This window comes from Ambystoma mexicanum, chromosome 5p, assembly GCF_040938575.1.
Source record: "Ambystoma mexicanum isolate Mex_15411 chromosome 5p, UKY_AmexF1_1, whole genome shotgun sequence".
NCBI lineage: Eukaryota > Metazoa > Chordata > Amphibia > Caudata > Ambystomatidae > Ambystoma > Ambystoma mexicanum.
Window position 1 is genome coordinate 1,053,134,021 of NC_090930.1, and position 19,369 is coordinate 1,053,153,389.

The 19,369-nt window shown below is 44.2% G+C and overlaps 1 protein-coding gene across 5 annotated transcripts in view; it reads right to left on the reverse strand.

Annotated features, from left to right (window-relative positions):
• RNF182 (ring finger protein 182) overlaps nucleotides 1-19,369 on the reverse strand; it is a 722,686-nt gene that overhangs the window by 204,487 nt on the left and 498,830 nt on the right. The window lies entirely within an intron of this gene.

Consider the following 19,369-nt stretch of genomic DNA (forward strand, 5'->3'; position numbering starts at 1 on the left):
AGGGTGGGACATCTGAAATTGATGTTGACATGCATGACCTATTCTCTAGGAAGGATAGATGTAATGAGCCTGGTGTGTTCTTTGTAGCTAACTTGTGAAAAAACTCTGCTTCGAGTTTGGAATACAGTATCATTCCAAAAACCACTGCGGTTCTGGAGCTTTGACCTGGAAGCATTTTTATTTTGCAGCCCTACCTTATTTATTTATTTTTTAAATGTATGTTTTATTTATATACAAGGAGGAACAATGCTCTTTTGCTCACGAAGAACGTACAATAGATAAGAAGATTTGACAAGAAGCACTGAGTGTCTTACAATGGGGTGAGTTTTTTGTGACATACTCACCAGGTTGTGGAGGGGAGTAAATGGAACAGTCACCGGGGACAAAACATGGGTGGACTTACAAAGATTAAGGACAACCAACATTAGACATTTCTAAGTGCAAGTGGGCAGTATGGCGAGCTGTGTTAGGAGTGTGACCATGATAAGTGCTTCAGTGGAGACAGAGAAAGTGAGGGAAGAGGCACGTTAGCTAGGCAAACAGGGAAACTAGGGAAACATGTTAGCTAGCAGGCAGATGAGAGGTAGGTTAAGAGGGTAACTCAGAGGCGAGGTGGTAGGCTTTTAGTTTGTTTTTGTGCAAATGGTGGACCATTTCTCAGATGTCCGGGTGAAGAGAATTCCATGCAAGTGGATCAAGAAGAGAGAAAGAGTGGAAGCGAGAGGAAGCAGAGGGAGAGTGAGGAGCCACAAGGGTAGTCGAGGAGGCAGAGCAGAGGTTACGAGAAGGCTTGTAGAGTTCGATAGAGGAGGGAGCCAAGTTTAAGCCTGTGACCTTTAACTATGCCACACCCTCATTCACAGCATTGGATTTATGATAGCAACATAATCATGTTTTTATTACAGTTGGTACATTTTCTTGCATATTGGTTCATGCAACTAGTTGATTATGTGTGCATTCCCCTCTCTGGCATTTATACATTGTTGGTGAGGGAACCTTCCAGCGTCCTTTGGCTGTGAGAATACATCCTTTCTGAAGTCTAGGAGAAGGGAAGAACTTAAGTCCTATGCTAATGTATCCGGTAGACATAACGTAGATACAGCTTGGTGTTTAATCACAGTCCAAACAGATAATTGGAAGGCCAGGTTAGGCCTTACTGCAAAATACATGTTCTTATGGCTAGGCCCACTGGGGAATGAAAAGCTTGCCTTAAAACTTCAATACTGCTAAATGTGCCTAGAAAATCCAAATACTGGTATTTGTGCAGTGAAACACAGAATATGCTTAAAACTCAAATCCAGATTGCAGAAAGGAATTGAAGCTGCGCATTATAAATGACAAAATGAACAACAGTGTCTCACTTTTAGTCCCCAGTGAAAAACCAATGCTGGGTGAAAAAAGGGGACTGGATCTGCCATGTCCAGACGCATGTGCCGTTCGAATAAAGGAACATTTTTGCCATAAATGAATCTATCATGATGATCAGATGAACAGCTATGTGCAAACATGTTGAAAATAATAGGAAGTGCTCACTGTTTAAAAAAATATATGGTGACAAGCAAAGTACAGAATTCTGCAAAGTGGGACTGACTTCCAGACAGAGCTTCAAAATGAACTTCCACCACTCCTGGCTTTGCGCTGCCTTCCCCAGCTAATGAAAAAAAGTGCTTTGAGCCTAGCTCTTGTGTGACAGGAATGTGAACATATGGTCAGAGAGAGATGCAATCTCTGTGTATGCATTACGTCAGCTCTTGACTTCAGTAGAGTGATTGATCTTTTTATTGCAGACAATGTTAGCATTGCAGCCCAACAGACTCTGAAACCAAGAACAGCCCTGTGATGTGAAACTAAATATTCTATATGTTATTTATGTGGCCATAGAGTTACAATGGAAATTGTATTTTATTTCATAATTAGTGAACGGTTAGATTTACAGACTTGGGATTGGTGTCATTTGAAAGATAATTTCAAGGTGGTTCTGTGGAGGTAATTCAGATAAAAATCTGAATCTCAGAACTCTGGTACCAAGCTAAAAAGTTATCACAGCTTGAAACTCGGGACAAAGGTGGCTAAGTATCACATAACTGGTGGTATAGTTTGATAATAATCACTGGTATCGTTTTCATGTAATTGAATAAAAATCACAAATTGCGCATGAAAAATGGTGTGGACATTGGAGTCATGATATCCAGTCCGCCATGATTTGCTGAGTTTAGAAATATATATATTGTTGCAGGTAAATGGAAATTAAAAATAGTTGCCATGTTGGGACTTTTTGGGTGAGAAATCTGAAAGGTTTAAATGACAACTTTGGTGGAGGAATTCATCCTTGCTATCAATTCCACTTTATAACTCCAAGGGCCTATCAGGACAGAGAGGGATTGGACCTTGGGGAGGAGAAGAGAATAAATGTCCAATGAAAATTCAGAACTAATGAGTTAACACCTCCAGATCTCGGGATTTTGGCAGTGTGGCTTACAGAGTAAAAAGCAATTGCAGAAGGACAGAGGGCACAGAACTCGAGAGATCCTGCCTTAAAACTACAGTGAAGGAGAACTGCCCCTGGCGTATCCTGAGACAGCTGCCTAAAAACCATCTTGGGTGGAGAGGCCTTAACATTGAGAGGCCTTAGACTTTGCCTGCGAGAGAGAAAATGGGAAAGCCAACAGCTGACTGAAGTGACCAGATCTTGTGGGTTCACAGAAAAGCCTGGTTGTCCTTCCAGAGCGCCCCAAAACACAGGTCCAATGTAGGTAGAATTGATCCGTTTGAAACAAAATGTGTGGGGGATCTGCCTGCCTTCATCTTTTTCCCTTAATAGTGGGTGTTTTGCAAACTGTGTAGACCCTTAAAATACTTGACGGAATATTAATTTAATTAATTCCCAAATAGATTGATGCAGGGAGGAGCTTGGAAGAGATTGAAACAACCAAACATTTTCCTAGAAGGCATAACGTTCTAGTCACATAAGTAATTGGGGTGTCCTGGCCACAAAAACACAATTGATAATTGCTCCCATTCCCAACCCTTGTCTTAAACAGAAAGGTGTCCTTGCCACAAAAACAACATTCCCAATTATCACCACTCTTTCAAGATTGTATTTAACAAAGGGGTGCCCTTGATCCAAAAATGGAATTTCAAAACTGTCCCCACTCCCTAGACCTAGCATTTGAACAGAGGTTTGCTGCATGTAATGATGCCTGGGTTTTCGGTGCTGGGGGAGAAGTGCTTTGCAACGCGAATCTAGTGCAATTTCCATTGAACAATATACACTCTCTCCTGAGAGTGAATAAGTGACCCTGAGAGCAGAACAAGTTTGTACTGCTTTTGGGTGACAAGGAAACAGGGTGCTATTTGCCATATGTATCCTTAAAAATCTGTGTTTTAAAAACTGCAAGCATTTTAGAGTGTGCAGAGGAACCACATTTTTCAAGCATTGTGCATGACACGTGTAACTAATTTTCAAAACGAAATTGTGCCTTTGTTTGAATCCTAAACCCTTAAACAGAAATGCTATGGCTTATTCTCTAGTAATGTGCTGTGATATTATTATTTCATTTTGATAGCAAAGGGGTTCATGGGACAGGAGTTTTGAACTGTTTATGCAGCCTTGTTCCATGTGCCTGAAACAAAAAGGAGAAAGTAGTTTATGTGTTAAAGCTTTGCTTTGTGCCACAAAGAAGGTGGCATGCGTAACATAAACCAAACCTCATTGAACCTATACTTTAATAAACATACATTCTTTCTGTACACCGGCCTGGTTCTTGGCTGATTGTTGGCAGTGGGGGAGGGATCCACAGAGCTCTATACGAGTCATAAGTAGGGCGTCTTTGAATCCTAAACTAAGAGTATATTGTGGGCTCTCTTAAGTGGGGGAAGGAACTCCTTATGTTGAGTGTGGTCTCCCTATATATCGTTACAGCAGAACATTCGGCTATGTGCCCTGGCGCATGCGTCAGTGTGGTACCAGACAGTGTGGTACCAGACAGCAGAGAATCCAGCTAGGAACGTAATGTCCCCCATGCCTAAATGATATAAATATCAGATTGTAGTATGTTATCTATGTTGCCATAAAAGAAAGACTACAGCCTGTTATCCATAAACTATACATAGCACATGGTAGTCTTTTCACTATGGTGATAGCACACGTTTCAAACACGATGCACTAACCAAGTGCCTGAGCTCTCCCACAAATAGCTATAAAAAGAAAAATAGCCCAACATGTTTTGGCTCCCACATCACTGTTGTAGATATCTGTGGGAAGTCTTTGCACAGATATGCCAAATGAATTCAGAAAATGGCCCCCAAATCTCTCTGAATGATTCGAAGTTATTGGTAGAAAGATTGTACACTAATTTACTTAGTCCTAGTAGCAACTCTCCCAAAGTTAATCTTGGGAGAGTAAATGAAGACATGTAGCTGTACATATGCAACAAGAGAAGGCAGTGCATGATGGTACATAACACAGTGATAGCAGCAAGATATAGACCAGGGTACACACCATGTTGTTAGGGAGAAAACAAAAACTAAGACTGTCCAGACACCACCATGGAGAAGTGAATCCAGTGGAGACCACAGACAGGCTTGAGGCTGGAGTTGGAGAGACACTAGTGGGTGGGGAAAGGAACAGGACCACAATAATTCCCCTGAGGCAGAGGCAGTGCTTCATTTGTAAACAGAATAAGTTCCAGGGCTGACCATATTTCTTTGGTGGCCACCAGCGCTACATACTCACAGAAGGACAGAAATAGGGTGAAGATATTTTGGCTTGCCATCTGATTTTTGTGGCTATTTGACAACATTATAATCATTTTCTCATAGTAGAATCAGTGGCAACACTGGTGCACTTGTAAACAGATGGGGTGTAAATAAGCACTGAATCCCATGAGTGGGTGAGTAAGCCTCACTTCATGCAGGAGATGTTAAGGGGACGCGTGTCCATGAACATGGATAATAATGGTACATTTTACAACATAATTTCCCAACAAGATTGGCTTAAGAGGTATAATGTTTGCAGACACGGCTAACGGAAACATAGGACACATACAGAACAAGTAACAGACATTTCTGTAGAGGACAAATAGAGCAGGGACAGCAGGAGAAAAGGTCTTGCTTCCCTTGAACATAAAACTGATGCAGGGTGGTCAGTAGAGAAAAGCACCTTCACAAATAACAGCTGAAGTTGTAGTTGGAGCAAATCAAGCTTTCACACGTCCTTTCACATAGACATAGGAGTGGGCATCAGAAATCCAGGTTCCTCATACAAATAGAGCACGTGCAGCAGCAGTGAAGCTTTTTAACCTTTCCCTCGCACAGAACAGGTCAGCTTGAACAGAGGCAGTGCCTGCTTCTTTCACAACCACAGAATAGGTAGATTGTGAGTAGCAGCATTGCAAGTTTAAATCGTGCAGCACAGGCTTCAGCTTCTCACACTGACACAAACACAGAACAGGGCAACATGAGTTTCCCCTCACAGATTAAGCCAGCCTCAGTACAACACAATGTCATCAAGCAGAAGAGGTGCATCATGGGTCGTCACAACAATGCAACTGCTTCTTCACATAGAGAACATCAACATGGGCAGCAAAGGGCAATGTTTCCCTCACAAGCATGTCACCATGGACTCCAGCAATCCAATCCAAGCAACCCTCACACAGAACAATCCACCAAGGAAAGCAGTAGTGACAGTTTCCTACACATATAAAAGGGGACTGTGGACTGCGCTAGTGCAAAGTAACCTTCCCTCAATACAGACCATGTCAGCATGAGCCCCTGCAATGCAAGCTTCCATCACATAGAATAAGTACTGTCTGGGGCTCAGCGGTGCAAGCTTCCATCATAAAGGATAGGTACTACATGGGGCTCAGCAGTGCAAGCTTCCATCATAACGAATAGATACTGCATGGGGCTCAACAGTGCAAGCTTCCTTTGCAGAGAATGGGTACAGCATGGGGCTTATCAGTGCAAGTTTCCCTCCCATACAGCAGTTATGGGATTGGCCTTAGCTGTTCAAGCTCCGCTCAAATAGAACAGGCATAGGGTGGCCTCAGTAGTGCAAACTCCCATCATCTAGAACAGGTTCAGCATGGGTCTTAACAGTACCATCTCACCCCACGTAGAACAGGCAAGGTAGTGACCTGTCATGGTGTCCCAGCTCCCCTCACAATGTACAGCAGTTGCAGCATGGACCTTGGCAGTCTATTCCTTTCATATAGAACAGACAGCAGTGACAGTGCAAGGGCACCTTATGTAAAACAGTCATGGCATGGACCACCACAGTGAAAATGTCATTTTAATATAACAGGCACAGCAGGCATCTCAGCAGCACGTTCTGTCTTCATGTATAAAAAACCCAGCATGGGCCGTAAAGGGGTAGTTTGGTCAGAAATGTTATGTGCCCAATCGATCAGGCATGTATTTTAGGGCATACATCGAATGTTCGTAAAAAAAAGTTCCAATGCAACTTGCCTGAGTTTTTCTCACTTTAACAAATGCGAAAACGACGGGTCGGATATAGCCATCTTGTGCTAATCTTATCTGTTGATCATCGCCCTAAGTTCAAGTGCCCTTGTGGCACTGATTCAGATCACCCGCCCCTAATGCTGACATCACTAGACGCTCACGCCCCATTTCACAACCCCAGTGCACGTCTCATATCAACATCCTCTGTGCACAATCTATTGACGTGTCTCCATGGAAATGCCAAGACGCCCTGTTCCTCGACAAGTGTAAACAAACCCTTTTTGATCACACAACGTTGGAGTTTCATTTTCGTTTGTGTCAGCGTATTTCATTTTGAACTTCCCTGATTTGTTTCTGCTCTGTTCAGCTATCTGCCAAGTACACACTGAGAACCGGTACTTATACTGCCTAAAATGAATTAACTCAGTAGTTGCTTGTCATTTCTTATATTATGGACAAATGTCTTTACCAACCTTGCAAGCATTTAAAGTTTGAGCCTATTAATATTGTCTTTTCACCATGTGTTTTTGTAACATGGCTGGTTCCTCAATTGTCTTTCTTTAACATTCAATGTTAATGGGAAACATTTTTCTTTACCCCACTGTTAATTCTGTGCTCCTTCACTATTCAGGAACTATGGCAACAAGTCGGCCCTACCTGTATGAGCCCGAATATTCAGAAGAAGAAATCCTTGAAAGAGAAAAAACACGAGATGATATAGAATCAGATGAATGTCATGAGGATCAATCACCGGAGCCTGAACCCAGTCACATGGAACACATTTCCACCTGTTGTACCTGCCATCATTGTGAGCTTATGCCTACTCTGGTGGAGAACTGCTGTTGCAGAGAAAACTATGGCTGCTTGGCCTACATTGCCGAAGAAGACACACCACCACTAGGGATTACCGCGTTGATTGACTTCAGGGCAGCCTGCCTTACACGATCCGTGTTGTGAATGATGGTCCTTATGCACACACTTCGAGCTACAGTTCGACCCTCGTAATCCAAGTAACGAGTATGTTCACTCTATATTTATGTTATGTGTTTGACGACAGAGGCGGCTAACATAATATGTTGTTCCCCTACATCAATATAACTTCGATGGATCACTGACTAAATAGTTTTTCTGTAAATTCAAAACATTACTCATCTAAATCTGAAACCAAAGTGTTCATCTTTAGATTTATCATCTAAACAATTAAATTTCTTTCACTTGGAAGTATCTCCCAAACTGTTTTTGCTGGACTGTGGGTTCACATTTCTAATTGATCCCTAGTTTAAATCACAAGTACTGTCAGTACTTCGCACAAAAGTGTACTTTTTAGTGAATAACAATGCCTTACCTTTTACAAGGCAGTGCAAACAAAAGAAATGCAATTATTGGGTTTGTTCAAATAAACTATAAACTATTTCTGTATCTCTTACACAGGTGGTACAGACTTGTGGCATATAGTGCCTTTACATGGTGGATTCATGGAAAACTGCAACAGCCTCTTCCTCAATCTGCCTAAATCGTCCCTTCGCCCCTTCAACTAATCCAGAATAGGAATTTGAGACTTATCCTTGGCCTCAAGCCCAGGGACCGCATCTCTCAAGCCCACAAATATCTCCAATGGCTCCCGGTGGCTGCGAGAATCAAGTTCAAGACCCTCTGCATCATCCACAAGGCTTTCTGGAGCCAGGGACCCCACTACATCTGATGCTTTCCCTAAATACCTCCTCCTTAGAGACCTTCGGTCATCTAGCTGCCATATTGTGCAGATCAGACACTATTCCAAGAACAGAGTGTGGGGTAGATCTCTTTCCTCTGCAGGAGCATCCCTCTGTAATGGCCTCCCTGTCCCTCTAAGGCTTCTGCCTGATCTCCTTAAATTCCGGAAGATTCTCAAGACCCAACCTTTCTCTTCTTCATTCCCTGCTCCCCCTGCTAATGCCCCCGTATGTCGCATTGACTGGCTGCCTGGTCCCTTCTGAGCTCCACAGGGCACCAGGTCCTCCACGCCCAGTGTACCCCAGCACCCTGTCTTCCTGCTCCCCCCCAACCTGCACTTGCCCTTCCGGGTCCCGTTTCCCCTGACAAGCCTGGTCCACCCTGTCCTTGTGCTTTGTATGTGGTCCTCACTCCCTGCTTCCCCTGGCACTTGCCCACCTGGCCTTCCCTTAGCACTTGCCTAGCCCCTTTGGCCCTCTTCTTCCCCTTCTCCTCCCCCCTGCACTTGTATTCCTCCTCTTACCTTGCACCTCCCTCCCACACTAGCATTTTCCCTTTTGCCCCGACCTACACCTCCCCCCTACCCGCTCCCTCCCCCCAGAACTTCTTGTTCCTGCTCTTGCATGATCCGAATGACACAAGACCGTTATTGTTTTTTTCTTCCCTGTCCCCCCCACCCCACGCTTTTTGTCTTGTGGCACCTTGAAACACCATTTTTTGTATAGGAGCATTACAAATAACCATTAAATAAATAAAATAAATGAAGTCTAACCTTGCTGGAAAGTAGGAATCATGATAAGTGGCTGCAGATAGCAATAGACCAAAGGTTTATGTGCCACAGTGTTCGCCAACATTGAAATAATGAGCGAAGGAATATGTCTTGCCAATGTGCAATATGCGTATGCGCCTGTGGCCTTTGCACATTTACATCTTACTGTGGAGGGCCACATGTGGAGGACAACCAGGCGCGCATGCGTTAATGCAGAAATCAGTATGATTGCAGAAATAGATACACACAGAAGCCGGTAAGCCTTTCGAAACTGCACTCATTCGAGGCTTGCAGGAATTTTAGTGATGTAACCTTTTTTCATTTTATTGTTGCTCTTTGCACGTGTTGCCCTGGCTGCAACAGTCCACCCAGCCTGGTGCGAAATTGCCCCTTTTTTTAAATTTTTTTTTTATTGTTGTATGATTAGTTTACATAAAACCTTATACAACATATAATGCATTACAAACAAATAAGAAAAATACATTTCATTTTATAAACAAATATACAAATATACAAATATCTATGTATAAAAAGATTTCAACGCATTTATCAGCCTTTAAAATCGTTCACAGACATAAAATCAAATTCGCTGCATATTATATACAGTTTACATTTCATATACCATAGATCATTTCATATACCATTTCCTATACCATAGATCCGCTCTAATCTCTCTGCTCATTAAATTCCTTATTTTTTACTTCCAATTCCTCCTGTATGTTAAGTAGGAGTGAATTCAATGCGAGGATTAGGGAGATATTTACACCCCACATGCAGCGGCTCCAAATTGCCCCTTTCCTCACTCCCTTCCCGGTCCGTCTGTGCCGTCTCTGTATATTTACACACCACCTTTGTATTCAAATTCTGTTTATTTCCGAAAAGAAGTGGCCCACTTTGGGCCAAAAAAACTGCCCCACACTATTAATGTGTCTTTTTTTCAGGCATTGCCAAATTGAAGTATAGGGAAATCTGAGTCTGTCCACACCTCGCCTATGGTCATCTTTGAAAGAATACGTAAATGTTGTGGGACCAGGCGCATTGATACTGTTCAAATGGAAGTAAATATTTTTATATGTGGGATACTTGAAATATTTCGTTGTTTTTCACTGCACAGCTTGCCATTAATATTGTTCATTTTTGTGGCATGTGTTCCTAAAAATGAAACTCTCTCTGACACGCTGTGAACGCTGGAAGAAGGGTTGCATTGTTACATGTCCTTGAATCCACTGCACTAACAATATGAAGGCCAAAATGTGTTGAATACCCACAAAAAAGTGATAAGATTCACTATATTGAAAGCTTACGTAGGAAAGTTACATTTCTATTACTGAGATCTGTCTTTCGAAGGTTGGTCGTCTGTCACAAAGTGAGAATGGAAACACAAGACACAATGTAAGCAAAGTTTAAAATAATATTTATGTAAGTTAGGATGGCAAGTTTGCTGTATGCTACATGATGAACGTTGTGACGGATGAATGTTTAATTTGACGCAAATAATAGACATTGTACGTGTTAATTGTAACTTAAATTGGTAATAACATAAATATGAACTGTGTGTATACAATTATAAATTGGGTACGAAAGTATATTTTTGTATTCTCTATTTTACATTGTTACATTATAGCGATGTGCACCTGTCATGGATACAGTTTACCGGTCGACGGCTTCTTCAACAGTAATTGGACAATAATCATCAGCAATGCATCTGTGATAACCATTATCTGGGACAATCGCCAGACACCAATCTGTCCTTTTGCGGTTGCAGTGATAAGGAGCAACATGGCAGCCTATAGATTCTGAAAATGTTGGATGTGAAAGTGTTGCATTTGAAATTTAAACCACTAATTTCTTCTCTGTAATTGAACGCCATGTGCGTCTGTCAGAAATCTGTGATGGAAGATACTCATTTTCTGTGAAGAATGCAAAGACTAGAATTAATCGATAGATGAAAGAAATCAGCATTATAAGATCACCGTTCACAGTTAAACATAAAATGAGAACCAATGCGATGTTCGCTAGCTATAACTCTAATGGAAAAAGTTACCCATGTTTTTGTGAACTTGATTACCTCTTTTCAGAGTTATGTCTAAATTAAAAGGACTTATTATGCTCCCGACTATTGCTGTTTTCTTCAAAATAAACAGTTTTTATCATTTTGGTGACAAGAAACTAAAGTTTTGCATATGTTGTGGATATGTGCGTTTATGTTCCTGATTGTGGATATGTGTGTTTATGTTCCTGATTCTGCGTTGGATAATTTTATGGGGTTGGTGATAACACGGTATGTTTGGCTACGCTGCCCACTAAAGTCATTAAACTAGGTGGAGCTCATTGTGAGCGTCTAGTGATGTCCGTGTTAGGGGCGGGTGATCTGAATTACTGTGGCGAGGACACTTGAATTTAGGGCGAGGGATTAACGGATAAGATTAGCACAAAATGGTGGTACCCGATCCGTCCTTTTCGCATGTGTTAAAGTGAGAAAAACTCAGATACGTTGTATTGTATATTTTTAAATAATGACCTATGTATGCTCTAAAATACATGCGCAATCGATTGGGCCAATAAACTTTCTGACCAAACTACCCCTTTAACATTTGAAGCTTGCTCATCATAGACTAGACACACCATGTGATTCCGGAGTGCCCCTTTCATACACGCGTGCTTGACCCACCTCCCCCATCATTACGTTGGGCACCCAGACTCCTACATTAGAAAAGCAGTTAAGTTTCATCATGTGATTAGCCACTACAGGAGCAGACAGGAATACAAATGTAAACAAGGTTTGTAAATTCTTAGTGGCCCTTTCTTATCTGCACTAATCAAGCACAGCAGACAGACACATGGAATAGGTTTCCAAAAAATAGTATAGTAAAGCTACCTATGCAATGTACTGAATTTACATTTGAACTAAGTTAATTTAATGCATGAAAGATTCTCCCCAAAACGACCAAATGTAATAATTACAGTTACCATTCCAATGTACAGAACACGGCATACACACGTAAGAAATTAATCATGACGTTTATTTCTAAATATAAATTCGGTATATCTTTTCTGCCACATGAACAAGCACATTCATGGTGATTTTATGCCCCGCTCTCTACTGCTAAACAAAGGCATGAAAACGTGACAGGCACAAACACACAAACTCATTCTCTCCTGCACACGTGCACGCACACACTTTTGAACGTGCCTTTTAGCAAGGTGGTGGTGATTGGTTTCTACCAGGCCTCGTCAGAGAGGTTTGGAGCAGAGGCAGCAACACGTCTGGCACCTGGGGTTCGAGAGTGTCTCTGTTCACAGGGGTAGGGCGTTCAATAAAGGCCACCATTTGCGTGTGTGCCTTGCCCAGGAACGGGAACCTTCAGTATGGAAAGCACACCTTGTGACTTGCTATATTTATCTGGATAAAGTAACCAGTGAAACAAATCATCAAACCATGGGTATGTAAAAATATCTCTGGACTCTGCAGAAAGTAGTAAACTTGCTTCACCTGAAAAAGGGAGATTATCTGGTTTTTCACACATGAAGACAAGCGTTCCTAAAAACTTCCTGCTGATCTCTTGCACCTTCCATCATCCCTGACTACCTAACTGCCATCCAGTCCTGGTGCACTTCCAACGATCTATGCCTCAGTGCCAGTAAAACTGAGATCCTTCCCATGGGAACCCCTGCTCCCTCCTTCTTCCCTTCGCTCTGGCCTTCCTCCATGGGCTCTCCTCCTGCTCCTTCTTCTGAATCCAGAAACATTGGAGTCATCTTCGACTCCTCTCTCCCCTTCCTCTCTCACACTCAGGACATTGCCAAGAAGTCCCACTTTCAGCTTTTCCTTCTCAAAGGAATTCTCCCCTTTCTTACTTTCCCCCAGAAACTCAATGTTACCCGAGCCCTGGTTCTCTCTAGGCTTCACTATTGCACAAGCCTCCTCCTGAATCTTCCTTCTTCCACTCTGCCACCCCTACCGCTAATTCAGAATAGGGCAGCAAGACTTATCCTTGGCCTTAAGTCCAGGGACCACATGTCTCCGGCCCTAAAAAGTCTTCACTGGCTCCTGGTCGCTGCACGGATTAAATTCAAAACCCTCTGTATCGTCCACAAGCTGTCTGGGGCCAGGGACCACACTATCTTCAATTCTCTCTTACTAAATACTCTCCCTCTTGACCTCTAGGTTCCTCTGGCACCAACTCTGTGCGTAAAGCGTTTTACTAAACAGAGGGCAGGAGGTCGATCGATCACTTTACGGCAGCTGGCTCCCTCCTATGGAATAGCTTCCACCTGCCTCTGCGTCTTGAGCAGGACTTTCTTAAATTCCAGAAGCTCCTCAAGACTTTCCTCTTTACCTCCTCCTTCCCTTCTTCTCTCCTCTGCTAATCTCACAGTTGCTGTGATTGGTGTCCTGGGCCCTTATGTATCCTTGGGGCCCCTGGCCTCCCACACCCATTTTCCCCAGCTTCTGTCTTCCTTCAGCACTTGCCTCGGCACACCCTCTGCCCTGGAGGCTTGCACATTCACCCAACGCGGCTCCAGGCCGTGTAGCACTTACCTTGCACTTCATCTGTGGCTCACCCACAAGCACGGACACTCCATCACCTACCCCCAATGCCGCACTTGCACGTTCTGAATACTCACAAGGTATAGAAGATTCGTCCCTCTTTTTTTTCCCTCCACTTATTTCATATTTTGTGTTTTTTAATGTGTTTCATTCCCATGTTCCCTCCCTTTTCCCTGTGGGTCCTTTGATACAGAATTTTGATATTGATATAGATATTTTATTTGTATCGCGCTCATACACATGTGTTTCAGAGCGTGACGAGGCAAGGGAGGGGAACAAGGGAGAACAAAAACAACGATCTTACTAGGCCCAGTGACATTGAGAACACGCAAGTGTGGGGGAGAGGGAAGGGGGAAACTGCCGGGGGGAGAGGGGAAGTGGAAAGTTGAAGTGGGAGAATGGAAAACCAGGCTCCCGTCCTTCACCTCTCGCGCTTGGCCTAGAGGGTCACGACCCAAACACCCGCCACGAGAAGAGTTTGCCCATTTACCAGACGACCAGATACCCTGGTACAGGAACATACGGATGTGTCCATCTGCTTGCCCAGCAGCCCGCACTGGCCATGCCGACACCTGCGGCGCGGATCAACTAGACTAAAATCTACACGTCGTTAGAGATGCCATGACGACCTAGACAACGGGAAGCACATCTGTACAAATATACACACTGGACATTCCCACACCAACCTACACGAAGAATATACTCAGTGCTATGACGTAGGCGACAGGCATATTCACGGACGTGCATCTTTATTATTTTTATATAGGCTTTCAGAATGCAGAAACGCAAGACGCGTCATGAACTTTTTACTAGCTTGCTCACGCTTCTCTTTGAAACCAGTTACCACCATGAGAAATATAATAAAGACAATACTGATTATGGAATTATATGCTCCTATAACCTAAAGCACCTGTGCACCAAACGGACAACTTATGCACCGGGCCAAAGTAGGCCTCAAACAAGAGCTCCCGTGGACATCAACAAGACAAGAGTCAGTTGCTGATCCTGCAGAATGAGCTTGGCGAAGCAACCAGCCAAGGTCGCAATGTTGCAAACCCACGTTCCAAGAGCAAATCATCAAAGGCACGATGTTGCAACCTCGCACTCCGCGCACCAACGTTAAAGTCACACCGACAAATTAAACCAGACGCACAGTAGAAAAACAATATGAATTGTGCAGAATTATGCCTCTTTCACGGTCCCTCCCCACGTGATCCAGCCGAACCTGACGAGATGCCAAACCCGGGAGAACAGAGGCGTCTGGATCCCTCGCTACGAGACACTGGCAGATACACTTGAAAGGCTCAATGGACATCTGCAACAGTGGGAACGGTACCCCGTCTAGCTATGAATAAGTCCTCACATTGTCTGCATGTACCCATAAGTGAAACTTTGTTGCAACTTACAGGTACATCGAGAGCTGGGAACGACGGTGGTCCCAGGCTGGGAAGCTCACGGGCGCACCAATCAGAACATGGGGCTCTTATCACTGACGCCAGCACATTTATCCAATCCTCAGGAGCCTTCATGTAACAATTTTCATGTATCTAATTGTAGGGACAACCCAGATATACCACCTGACTACACCTTGTCCACTAATATCTTTCTCTATATGTGTGCTATACTAACCCTACCACTCGAACACCCAATTAAGAGTGGCGATAGGTTTTTTGTTAACTTTCTGAAGTGACGCAAGTAGCGCGTCATAATACAGTAAAAAGGGCCTGCGAGCCCCACGATTGAGTGTGTGTCAGGACGAACGCGTGCTCTCCTTGACCCATCCCTGCCGTTTTGTCTAATAAACAGCAGAGTCACCTTGCTCCTTGTGTGCGTCTCATACTCTATCTCATCTTATCTGGGATACACACGGGAGGAGTTGGGGCCTCCCTGCCTGGAGGTCTGCGGACGGTCCGGCCGACCCCGGCAGAATTTCCCCCCCGACAAGCTGAGATCTGTTTAAGATCGACTTTTATTTGTACTTTTTCCAGGCACTCCCGTTGCGAGGAGGCCCGGCGGCGCGGCCCCCTCTGCCGTTGCCCCCTTCTGAGGACTACAGGACCATCGCGGAGCTGCGAGAAGACCGGACAGCGCAATCCGGATATTGGCCCTCGGGAGCCGGTTGAGAAGTATCCCGCCCGCGGTTGGCGAGTGTCCAGACGTGGTCCAGACGAGGGGAGGTGGCGAGCCGCTTGGAGGGGTGCACGCAGTCGAGCGGCCCTGCATCGAGAGAACTTGGTGAGCATGACACACACAACGAGCAATGCGAAATTGGGAGGGGGGAGGAATTAAATAAGGGAGGAGGGAGGTGTTGCACAGGTGCGCGGCGAAGGTTTGACAATATAGTGTTGGCAATGGAATGAAAGGGAGTGAAAAGAGTGCGAGAGCAGTCACGCGAAAGAGGGGGGCGGAGCACGAAACATCACGTGTGGCCGCTCGTAGACACTGATTGGCCTAAATCGCGACTAACGTGTAGGGGTGGGCGTGTGTGGTTTCCTACGATTTGGCATTTATTGATCAATGAGTAGATGAGGTTCCCTATTGTTCGAGCAAGAAACTCGATAGGTAGATGAGGTTTCCTATTGTTCGAGCAAGAAACTCGATAGGTAGATGAGGTTTCCTATTGGTCGAGCAAGAAACTCGATAGGTAGATGACGTTTCCCTGTAGGGGGTAGCTAGTTGCATAGTTGCCAAATACGGAAGATAATTGGCTGGTTAAGCCCTCCTGTTGAGGGGCGTATCACACGCGAGGCGACGCAGCGTGTGCAGTCCGATTATATTATTGATGAGATTACCTTGTTCCAGGAGAGACAGGAAGACAGCTGTAGGGTTAGCGGGGGTAAATTGCAAGTTATTTTGAAATTAATAATGAGAATGTACTAGTAGCGTAAAGACATCGGTGACGTCACCAGTAGGGATTTTATAGGATATCACGAGCACAAGGAACATTGAGTTTTGAAAGTGGTGGGGAAGAGAAAAATGATGAGGGAGCGGATACGAAGATAAACAATAAACGAGTGGATTGGAAGAGGAGAAGGGGAGAGGGGCGTGGCTGAGCACGGAGAACGCCGGCCACGGCAAATGTAAAAGGGGGAGGAGAACGAGGAATAAGGACGACTGTATAAGATCGTCGTAAGGGGTACGCAGTCACAGGGGGCTGCGTGCGCTTCGGCCGCAGGGGGCCGTAGGGGAAGGAATATACAATACAAAATTATACATATATATATTTGTGTTTTACTATTTTTTGTTTTTTTTAAATTATTATTATTGCATACTTTGTAAAGGATTGTCGTAAGTCCCCACACTTACGGGGCCAGGTAAACAATATAAGGTTGTAAATTGCAAACTGATAGCGAAGGGAGGAGTAACAAGTGGGGCACAACTATGTCATATGGGACAGGGTCGGGAGGGTGGGGGAACACCCTCACTACCCCACTACAACACATATGCACCACACTGCCACCCCATAGGGAGAAATTAATTAAGTACAGCATAGAGTGGACCCAGGGGACGGATAACAAAATGTTAACACCATGGCCGCCTAATGGTAGTTTCGATCCATATGCCCAACATTCATTGCTAAACCATCTGCACAATACATACAAGGGGAAGAAGTTGGCGAGCCATATGGAGGTGTTTAACTTATGGAGGATGTTCCAGGGATCCCGACCAGGACCAAATGGAATGTTTTCTATGGGAGAAACACCGGAAGTAAAGGAGATTATGAAAGAGGGAACGGATGGGGAAAAGGGGTGTGAAAGGAAAAAGAATGCGGAGAATGAAGGAGAGGGAAGAGAAAAGATTGATAAATTAGAAGACATAAAAAAGGAACCGAGCAACGAGATACCCATAACACCGGGAGTGAAAACAGAGGGAGAAGGGTTGTACCCTTTAAGAGAATTAGGAGAAATAGAAGGACAGTTAAGGGCGGCTGAAGGATACTCGAACCCGGCATACAGCCCTCCACCATATGTGGCTCACAGGAAGATAGTGGGGGAGGGGAGGATTGGAGAAGAGCAGATTGTAGAGATAGGACATGATGAGTGGGTAGCTGCACAGATATTATTAAAATTACGGGGTTCACTAACGGGAGAAGAAAGGGAGGCAGTAAAGAGAACAGGCGAGGATAGTACAAGGGAGAGTGAGATGAAGGGGGAGGAGCTACTACGACAAAGAGAAGAGATTTTGGAGGAAAAATTGGCAAAGCTAAGGGATGAGCAGAATGAATTACTAACACAGCTTGAGAAGGGGGAAAAAGAGAGAGTGAGGAAAAGGAAAGAGGGTAAAAACGAATTGGACAAATTAAGGGAACGAAATGAGGAGCAAAGGATAGAAGATGGAAGGGTAAGAGCAGCAGCAGAAAGGGTGTCAAGAGTAGTGTTGAGAGAAAAAAAGAAGGAAGAAGAGGACAAGGAAAGGGAATTGGAAATATGGAGGAGGAGGGTAGTATCAGAGGCAGCTAAGAAATATGAAGAAGGGAAAGCAATAGAAAGAGAAAGGGTGAAATGGGAAAGAAAGAAAGAAGATGAAAGAATATTGGAACAGATGAGCAACGAAGTGATGGAGGAATTAAAAAGGAAAAGGGAGGAAAATAGTAGGGAAATGGAGGATAGGAGTGAAGGGGAAAGAGGAGGGAGAAATAAGGAGAGTGAAAAATGGGGGGATGTATATAGAAGTAGAGAAGTAGCAACAACATCAACACCAGGGGGAACAGTTGGTAACAAAGGAAGAGGAGAAATGGAGCTAATAGACTTAGAAACAGTAACAGTAAAAGGGAAAAAAACAGAGTGGGGGATACCATCTATGACTGATTTTTGCAGTGAGGAGGAAGAAGGAGTAGAGAGGGTAGGAAGAAAGAGTGAAAGGGAAAGCTTAGATAAGCTGTACCTCACTAGAACAAACATAGACTCGCCATGGATCCGTAAGAGAAGGGAGGAGCTGGAACAAAGTGAGGAGAGGGTGCAACAACTAGTGGAAAAACAAACCCATGAAGCCACACCATCACCATCTCCATCACGCCCTCCCCCATCGCACCCTACATGCTCAACCACCACACGCACGCTGCGCACAATAAAGCTTGCGCCCTTCATGGACGAAGTGACTCCCTATGCATGCCGGCTTAGAGACCTCCCTAGCCGCAGGCAAGACAGACAGATAAACATACCCATATTAAACACAGGAGATGACGAAACAAGGGGAAGGGATGGAGAGGTAGGTAGGAGGAGGGGTAGTAAGGAAGAATTTGAAGTGGTAAAGGAAACAGGGGAGGAGGAGGGGTGTGAGGACTCAATATTATGGAACATAAAGGGTGACACAAGACACAACTTAATGCCACTGTTGGAGAGAGGAGGGGTTAGACCGCAGTATGTACCATGGAAGCATACGGATAAAGAAAATATAAAATGTAGGCTCCCATCACTAAGTGGAGGTGCGGGTAAGTGGATATATGAAATGGAAAAACACACCGCAGGGCAGAAACTAGCAGTAGGAGATGTGAAAGGCCTGTTAATATCAATATTAGGGGATAGAGCGGACGACATCTGGAAGAGAGCGGGATTCCATGGGATAACAATAACGAACACATCGCATGATGGGGCGCCATTTGCAAACTGCAGACATGCGCTATGGCAGGCACTGAGAGTACAGTACCCAGACACATCAGACATAGGAGCAATTACTTCCCGTAAGATGCGTGAGAATGAGGATCCTGTTGATTATATACAGGATATTCAAGAGAAGTGGCGCATGGAAACTAGAGAACAATGGGATAAAACACCAGCCATATTTTATCATATACTAGTACAAGGGCTCCCAGAAGGAGTTCAGAAACAACTAAAGAAAGTAGTGGGAATGGAAGTAAAACCATGGCCTGAAAT